Source organism: Mus caroli, chromosome 14 (genome assembly GCF_900094665.2).
Source record: "Mus caroli chromosome 14, CAROLI_EIJ_v1.1, whole genome shotgun sequence".
NCBI classification, from domain to species: Eukaryota; Metazoa; Chordata; class Mammalia; order Rodentia; family Muridae; genus Mus; species Mus caroli.
Genome location: NC_034583.1, coordinates 89,650,631 through 89,659,833, shown reverse-complemented (window position 1 = coordinate 89,659,833; position 9,203 = coordinate 89,650,631). Strand labels below are relative to the sequence as shown.

Sequence of the window (9,203 nt, the reverse complement as noted above, 5' to 3'; positions counted from 1 at the left end):
ACAGGAGCAATACATACCTAACAAACAGAGCCTTGTCCATAATAGATGCTCAATAAATATTACATCATCGTTTGGCTCTGCATGTCTGTGTCCTATTCCTGACATTTAGTTAATACCCACTGTAGTTAAGTTTCATTCTTTTGTTGTTCAGTTTTCGGGGGTTGTTGCTGTTTTCCACTGCTTTGTAGCTCCAATTCTATGTAGTAAAATAAGATTATGGTTTCCTAATAGCATCCTCCACCCTTAGCCTGAAAACATATCTTGAAGCATATCACAATAAATGATAATGATACATCCATTCATTTGACAATTTTATATTGAGCACTTTTAACATCCCAAGCCCTGTGCAAGGCAAGTGTGTGTCCTGCTAGAAGCTACAGTGTAGATGAACGTAGGAGACCCTGAGTCACCAAGAGCCATCATGAGTACGAGCCATCCCCAAATTCTTCCTTCCAATTTCTCCAGGTACACCAACCACCTACTCCCTGAAATCTCTCCATTAGTTCTGACCCCCCCCCCCACACACACACACACTCTCTCTCCTTTACACAACTCTTAGTAAAAAATCCAATGTCACTCCATTCATTCGGTTCTACTTCTTAAATCTTTCTCAAGCTCCTCTGTTGTCTTTTTTTCCCTGGGAAAAGAATTCACAGCTGGCTTTTCAGCACTCCACCATCCCAGCATTTGACTGCAGGATAACAGAGCAACCTATGCCCTGGATGGTGGGATGCAGAAAAACTCAGCAGCAGAGATAAGGAGAAATGAATGAACACCGGAAATATAGCTAAAAGTGCCTGGTTACTGGCTGAAATCCCTTTCAGTCAGAGGAGACAGAAGGTAAAAAGAGAAGGGGGAGACCCACCTGTGGGGTTTGCACTTCTCCCCAACTGGTGGGGCCACCAGGAGAAGGAATGTGATTCCAGGAAGACAGCAAGAACTAGGATGAGCTTTTGAGCATGTTATTTATTTGAGTGCCTTGGGCATCCAAATGGAGATGCATGAGAGTGATATCATATGTTAGTTGATGGTACTGAGAGCACAAAAATTAATACCCAGGGAGTGGATCAGATAGAAAAGAGAGAGAGAAGGGACTATATTAGAACTAATCCAGTAGGAAACCAATGTCAAAGATAAATTATAGCAAGACGGCTGGGATGTGCCTCTGTCTTGTCTAGTATGCAGGAACAATGTGTTAGATCTTTGGTATCCAAAGAACTTGTAGAAATGGGAAATGCTGGGTAAAAAAGCCTTCGGAGGAAACTCTCGTGGAAACCAGAGGAAGAGTTTCCAGAAGAAAGCGCTCAGCAGCATCCACACTGGCAGCAGATCAAATCACGTAAGAGCTGAGAAGTGAATGTCACACTGAGCACGGTCACAGCCTGAGATTACCTTTTCCAAAATCCAGTGACCTGTTGCCAGGAGGCACATGACTTGCTTTGAAGGGCTAGGAGGCTGTGGGTCACACACCTGGCTTTCTAGGGACTAAGCTCCCATGTTAATCAGCAAAACACAGAAGCCCAGAAAACCGTCCCTCCTTCCACACTGACCAAGCAAAACAAAACAAGAAACCCCACTATAATAAACACTACAGTGCATAATGAGCTGTTAGGTGATACAAGTATCTCAAGTTTTCTGAAATGAATACTGTGGTTCTGAAAGGCATGCTTTGCTGGGGGTCTACATTTGAAGGTCCTGGTTACACCTTAGATGACTCATGGACAAAAGGCCAAGCCAGAGACTTACTTAGAAACATTGTTTTGGTTTATTTTGGTGGTGGTAGTTATTGGCTTTTAGACAGAGTTTCGCTCTACAGCCTGAAATTTGTTATATTGCCCAGTCTGACCTTGAACTCAGGGTAATCCTCCTGCCTCGATCACACTTGCCATTATTTAGTTTGCGGTTTGATTTTGTTTGGTTCTTCTTTTTGCTTGGATTATATGAATAATTGCCTCAAACTTTTCATTTCACTCTGGGAGTATAAACATAACCTCCTAAGACAAAGCTTTCCTTTGTGCGGCCCAGACCAACCTCCATTGTGGAGTCCTCCTGTCTCAGCCTACCACGTGGTAAGACTGTGGCTCTCACTTTCAGTGTAGCCCTGGCTATCCTGGAACTCACTCTGTAGACCAGGCTGGCCTCGAACTCAGAAATCCGCCTGCCTCTGCCTCCCAAGTACTGGGATTAAAGGTGTGCGCCACCACTGCCCGACTCAGAAAATATTTTAATACATAAAATAATTCAAGACATTGAAGAGATGAGCTATATAGCTAAGATCATCAGTTGTTCTTCCAGGGGACTTGGGTTCTATTCCTAGCACCTACATGGTGGCTCACGGGTAATTATAACTCCAGTTCCAGGGACTTCTGGCCTCCAAGGGCACCAAATGAAAAAGTTGTATGTAAACATTCATTCAGGCAAAACAGGAATATATGTAAAATAGAATTAAAATTTTAAATTATTAAAAAAAAAAATGAATGGATTCAAGAATCTAGCCGGGCGTGGTGGCACACACCTTTAATCCCAGCACTCAGGAGGCAGAGGCAGGCAAATTTCTGAGGCGAGGCCAGCCTGGTCTACAAAGTGAGTTCCGGGACTGCCATGGCTATATAGAGAAACCCTGTCTTGAAAAAAAAAAAAAAAATCTATGACTCTTAAATTAGAACCATAGATAGAGCAAGATACCTATCATGGTAACCATCAAATACTTGGGGCTATTAAGAGACTCTCGTGCCAGGTGTCCATTCTTGTCAATAACTGTTAAAAAGAGCAAGGAGCTAACCTGTGTGTTCTCCATCTTATCCATGATCAGCCAGAAGGGAAAGATGTCCTACAGGGTGAGGAGTTGTCTTTGTCATCTTCGGAGGTGTCATTTTAAAAATATATATTTGTTTGTTTCATTATGTGTATGTACAAAAGAGACAGTCTGTGCGCATGAGGGCAGCTGCCCTTGGATTCCACCGCTGGAGTTACAGACAGTTGTGAGGGGCCCAACACAGGCGTCAGGAATCCAGCACAGCCCTCTGCCAGAGCAGCGTGTGCTCCTAACCGCTGATTTGTCTCTCCAACCCCATGGCATTTTTCACTCCGTGATTCTTTTTTTCCATTTTAAAGACAGTCACTATGTGTCTAAAATGAGTTTTTACGTGTTTGTGGAAGAAACTGCGTGTTCGTGGAAGAAACTTTTTGTCCATTCTAGCACTAGAAGGCACCTGGGATGCGCGGCGCAGAGGGAGAGGAGAAAGAGTCTTTCCTGCAGGGTTGACGGATCTAAAAGCTCACTCAAGGCCAGGAAGTCACCAGAACCAAATTGACAAAAGCTTTCAAATGCCAGCCTGTGGAATTTGAGTGAGATCTTTCAGGCCACGGGGAGTTATTGGAGATGTTTGTGCAAGGAAGTACAATTCAATTAGGCAAAGCTTCAGGGAAGCCTGTTCTGGCGTTTACTTAGGATGGATTAGAAAGGAGCAGGACTGAGAAAAGCAGGGGGATTATTGGCAGGGATAAGGGAACAGGAATTCAAACTTGAGGAAAATCAAGGCTGGGGGGAAAAAATCGGAAAAGAAAAAGTCATAATTCTTGGTGACTGCATGTGATGTGACAGAGGTAAGAGGAAGAGTCGGATGCGCGAGGAAGGATGGAGAGAGAAGTAACTGCTTTCTGAACTGGGTCACCAAGCACGGTAGGGGACTTGTAATCACAGCACCGAGGAGACAGAGGCTGGAAGGTGGCAAGTTTGAGACCCACCTCAGCTACACAGTGGAACCCCAAGCAAATGACAAAGGAACCAAAGCAAGGGACAAGTCATGACCCCAAGCTGGAAAACCAGTGCAGGGGACCCTGGACAGAGCACATCTGAAGGTCCGCAGCTCTGCCGGCTCCAGTGGAATATTACCGGCTGCTATCTCAAAGAAAAACCGGGTTCCTTACTTTATTAAATGAGCCAAACTGTTGTACCGGCAACCAACACACATGACAGGCACTTAACCAAGCATAAAGCCACACACAGGGCTACAACACAGGAGTGGACAGAGAAACCCTCTCCAGCCCTAAGCTCCCTGCTAGAGGGAATGAATTCACACACAGAGCCAAAAGAAGAACGAAATTCCCCTCCCAACTTCTGAACCATCTCTTCTCCATCGATACACCTGCCTTCTAATTTTTGCATGCATAAATCTATGATAAAATCTGCTTTGTTACTGGGAAGTAGGGCAGTGAGGGGAAATTTAAAGCACAGACTTTTTTTTTTTTTTTTTTTTTTTTTTTGTTAGCCCTTGAGATATTTCTGGAGGAGAAAAACTCCTCGGCAGCTTAAGCCCGGTCTATGTCAAGAAGGTAAATGCATGCAGCGCTGATGAATTTGAACAATGCAGAAAACCAGGACGGACCATTCAGGCTCCTAAGCCTGTGTTTTTCTCAACGGTGGATGGTTTTATTTTGTTTGGTTTTGTTTTTTTGCTTGGATTATCTGGACAATTGCCTCAACTCTCCCTTTCACTCTGGGTCTATAGACATAGCCCTCCTCAGAGCGCTATTTTTATCTTGCTCCAATAAGGACTGAGCACAATAGAGCGCCTTGAAATGAGCCTCGCAGACAGGCTTAAGCCAGTTGAAAGGCTACGTTTCCTGCACCTATATTTTTCCATGATGCAGGAAAATGAGCGCGGCCCTCCCCCACGAACAATACTCGCCTCTCACGGGCTGAAAGCAAAGTGCGGGCAAACAGGCAGACTGATAAGGGCAAAACAGAGTACCAGTCTGGAAACCACGCCTCATCGGCCAAGGGATACAGGCAGCCTACAAGGCAACAGCCCAGGAAGTCCCCTGGACACCAAACAGGCTTTCCCCCGCGTGCAGTGTGGTTTTCCCTAGGCAAGTGTGGGATTCCATGATTCTCAAGGCAAACTGGAAGACTAAAGCCAGGAGGTCTAAACAGGGGTTGCTTGCACTGCGAGCTCTCAACTCAAATCCAATCCAGCCATGAGGAGCCATGAAATTGCTTCTCCTCAGCTGTTTTCTGAGCTGGTTGGTGACCTGGAGCTTGTAGCTTCTTCTCCATATAAAAATAACAGTTCCTTTTTTTAAAAATTTATTTATTTATTTATTTATTTATTTATTTATTTATTTATAAAAAGCTTCAGGAGCTCTTTCCGCCATCTTGGCGCCTGTGGAGGCCTGCTGGGAACAGGACTTCTAACAGCAAGTATGTCTGGAAGGCTATGGTGCAAGGCCATTTTTGCTGGCTACAAGCGAGGTCTCCGGAACCAAAGAGAGCACACGGCTCTTCTTAAAATTGAAGGTGTTTATGCCCGAGATGAAACGGAGTTCTACTTAAGCAAGAGATGTGCTTGTGTGTAGAAAGCAAAAAAACAATACAGTGACTCCTGAAGGCAAACCAAACACAACCAGAGCGATCTGGTGAAAAGTAACTCAGGCCCACGGAAACAGCGGTATGGTTCGTGCCAAATTCCGAAGCAACCTTCCTGCGAAGGCCATTGGTCATAGAATCCGTGTGATGCTGTATCCATCCCGGATTTAAACTAATGGAGAGTAAATAAATAAAAGTAGATTTGTGCTCTTGTTTAAAAAAAAAAAAAAAAGCATCGGGAAGTCTTGTTTTTTTTTTGTTTTGTTTTTTTTTGTTTTTTGTTTTTTTTTTCGAGACAGGGTTTCTCTGTATAGTCCTGGCTGTCCTGGAACTCACTTTGTAGACCAGGCTGGCCTCGAACTCAGAAATCCGCCTGCCTCTGCCTCCCGAGTGCTGGGATTAAAGGCGTGCGCCACCACGCCCGGCGGGAAGTCTTGTTATGCGCATAAATGCCATATATACATATAAATCTTCATATATATACATGTATGTATGTGTATGTATATAGATATAGATATAGATATAGATATCTTTGTGTGTGTTATGTGAAGAGAAAAGGGATTATGACGGAAAGGTCGCAGAGGACCCCACTGCTGCTGAGAAAAGGGGTCAAGAGACTTCCTCTTTGCAGGTTGATTCTTTTAAAGAAAACTCCTTCTGAAATAGCACCCAGGTCTCTGTACAGACTCATTCATGTACCTCAGAATTGCCCTGTCTGAGAATGAACCTGGCAGTCCCTGGAGCTGGGGTCCTCCATGGAACTCTAACTTGGACCCAAAGAGTATGTTCTGTCCTTGCCTCTCTCCCACAATCTGAACTGAGTTTAAACAAAGCATTTGGGCTTCCTGTCACTCACTGGGAGAAGCAGGTGCCCAGGGTTTACCTCTGGCACACAGTCTGTGTCTGGTCTTACAGACAACTGAGGTCTAGAGGGTGGTTGGGTGGCTGGGCTGAAGATAAATTTTCATATAATCATTGTCTTCATACAGATAAATTTGTAAGTTAACTGGCAAAGCTTTCTGAATGTGCTTTTATTTATAACATATAAAATCAAGAATATTAGTACACCAAGGTGTTATGACTAGTGACTAGGTACGTGTTAACACATTCCCAGGACACAGTCTATGCCCCCAAAACAAAGAGAAATTAAAATCTTTGGCCTCAGAAATATAGTACTTGCCTACAGTGCATAAGGTCCTGGGCTCAGTCCTGGTACCATTTGCAACCACCAACCTCCAAACCAAACACACACACACACACTAAAGAAAAGAAAGAAGGAAAGAAAAAGAAAAAAGGAAACATTAAAGAAAGATCCTTCAGAAATGGTGCCCAGGTCTGTGTAAAGACTCGTGCACCTCAGAATTGCCGTGCCTGAGAGGAACCTGGCAGTTCCTGCTGGGGCCTCACACTTTACAGGAGCTTTCAGAGAGATGACGGGGCAAGCAAAGAAAGAACTTTCTTAAGTAAATATCAAATCAATTAAAGGAAGAGATCCATGGAAATAAATCATTTACCGAAACAGGTCCTACCTGTGGTTTCTAACACGAAACGCACTAACTGCTAGGCCTCAAGAAACCCCGTGCAAACAGATTCGAAAACGATTCTGTTTCCTCGCACACACAGTAAGAAGTAACATGCTCAAACAAACCCTGCAAGACAAAGGTTTTTTTTTTCAAAGTATAAAAATTCATAAGCCTTTCTTATCAGCAAGAAGATGAAGGGATATTATGGTATTTTTTCCTGCATGTTTGCTTTAGTGTTTGTCATGGAGTTATCCTGTGCAAGGGTTTGGAATGTGGTGTAATTACTCTCCCGCCTACTTCTGTCACAAGGTCTACTTAAAGGGCAATTTCTTTTCTTTAGTTCTTTAAATGCTTCCAAAAAAGATATCTTAAGGTCAAGAAACTCTAACAATGTGCAAATATCTCTCAGGAGTAGTCGATTTCCCCCTGGTTCCATTAGTGGAGGTTTTTATTGTAGTCAGTTGAAAGTGAGTTTATGGAGGGTAGTGTTTCTGTTTACCCTGGGACAGTATTAGTAATCGGAACCAGAAACGGAACCAGGAACAGAACCAGGCAGAGCCAGGTCAAGTGGTCTCAAACACACAGTATTCATTTGCCAGTTTGGATGCCAGAGAGTGTCAAAATGCCATTTCACACAAGTTTTGAAACATGCATGTATACTTTTACACAGAGAGAGAGAGAGAGAGAGAGAGAGAGAGAGAATATGTATTGAGTATTCTTCTCAAGTTTTTGAAGTTTTGTATATGGTCAAAGTTCTATCATAGGGTTCAAATAATTCATGGTGTATGCTATGAGTTATAGCAGCTGAAGATTTTTTTGTGTTTTCTGAAAATCCATCATTATAAGATTAAATTGTGTGGTTATCCTTCCTTCGAGTATCTTTTCATAACTGAAATCCAGTAAACAGAGTAATACTCCTGTCTTCAAACTAATTAGGACATCCCCCTGCAATAGCTTGTCTCAGACAAGTACATTCAACAACTTAGTTGCTACTGTGTAGTGGGCATGAGGGTGGGTTGGTAAGAGAGGACAGAGCAGAGAAGTCCTCATAATCAGATGGCAAAAGGGGTGAGTTTGTACTGATGGAGCAGTCCTGGATCCTTGTGGCAGGATTAAAACAGGAAATTACAATGAATCTATTTTTGAATGTCTTTACAGCCGTCCAGGGCATTTGCACTGGGTGATGCCTAGTATGTGCCAAGAACAAGAAGCAGTGGCTGGCTGTGGATGAATGAGGCTCTCCTGATATCATATGATTTAGGGGATGCAGTCTGTTCACAATTAGATTATAACTCCCTGTATATGGAAACGTTAGGTCAACCTTAAAGTGTATTCAGAGGCAGCTTGAGGAAACACCGTGTTCACCTTAACAGTCGTTACATGGAGTCTCACATTGGGCAAAAGTTCCTAGAACAACACTCCTGCACATCCATGCATATATGCAATCTGGTGAAAGTCCAGTAAGGTCTTGTACTGGCACGATATTCTATCAGTAGTAATTCACTGGGCTTAGTGAGATTTGATCCTTATGTAAACGTGTTGCTCGTTGCAGAATACAAAACTGAATACAAAGTACACAGATTTGCTTCTACTGTTGTACTTCTTATGACCCTAAACTTTCTCATTTTAAAAAAAAAAAAAAACATGGTCTAACTATGTAGCTCAGACTAACCTCAAGCTCATGACCTGCCAGCCTCAAATTCCTTAGTTGTTGGAATTACAGAAGTACCATATCACCATTTGCTTTGAAATTATTTCAAAATAAAGTATGTAATTAATGAAATACCAGCCTTCATTTCCCTGGAGCTTGCACTATGTGCTCTGGCAGGAGAGATAAACTGACAAAATCATTGCAGATTGTTTTATTTGTTTCAAGAACTCCTCTGTTGATTCCGTAGTTTGATTAGTTGGTCCTTTGGTTGATATTTTGAGGCAGGGCTTCTCTGTTTAGTGCTGGCTGTCTTAGAAGCCACTCTGTAGACCAGATTGGCCTCAAACTCACAGAAATCTGCTGGCGTCTCTTTAATACCAAATGCTGGGATGAAAGACCCTGTCTCAAAAAAAAAAAAAAGATATTAAATTAAATATCAGTATGATTCTACCATGCTGTGTATAATGCAAAAGAATCATGTACTGGCTGGTTTTGTGTGTCAACTTGACACAAGATGGAGTTATCACAAGAAGAGGAGCTTCAGCCGGGCGTGGTGGCGCAGGCCTTTAATCCCAGCACTCGGGAGGCAGAGGCAGGCGGATTTCTGAGTTCGAGGCCAGCCTGGTCTACAAAGTGAGTTCCAGGACAGCCAGGGCTATAC

At 43.1% G+C, this 9,203-nt stretch overlaps 1 pseudogene; it reads left to right on the top strand.

Moving 5' to 3' along the window:
- Window positions 1-5,173: 5,173 nt before the first annotated feature.
- On the top strand, window positions 5,174-5,582 carry LOC110309896 (annotated as a pseudogene).
- Window positions 5,583-9,203: the final 3,621 nt, after the last annotated feature.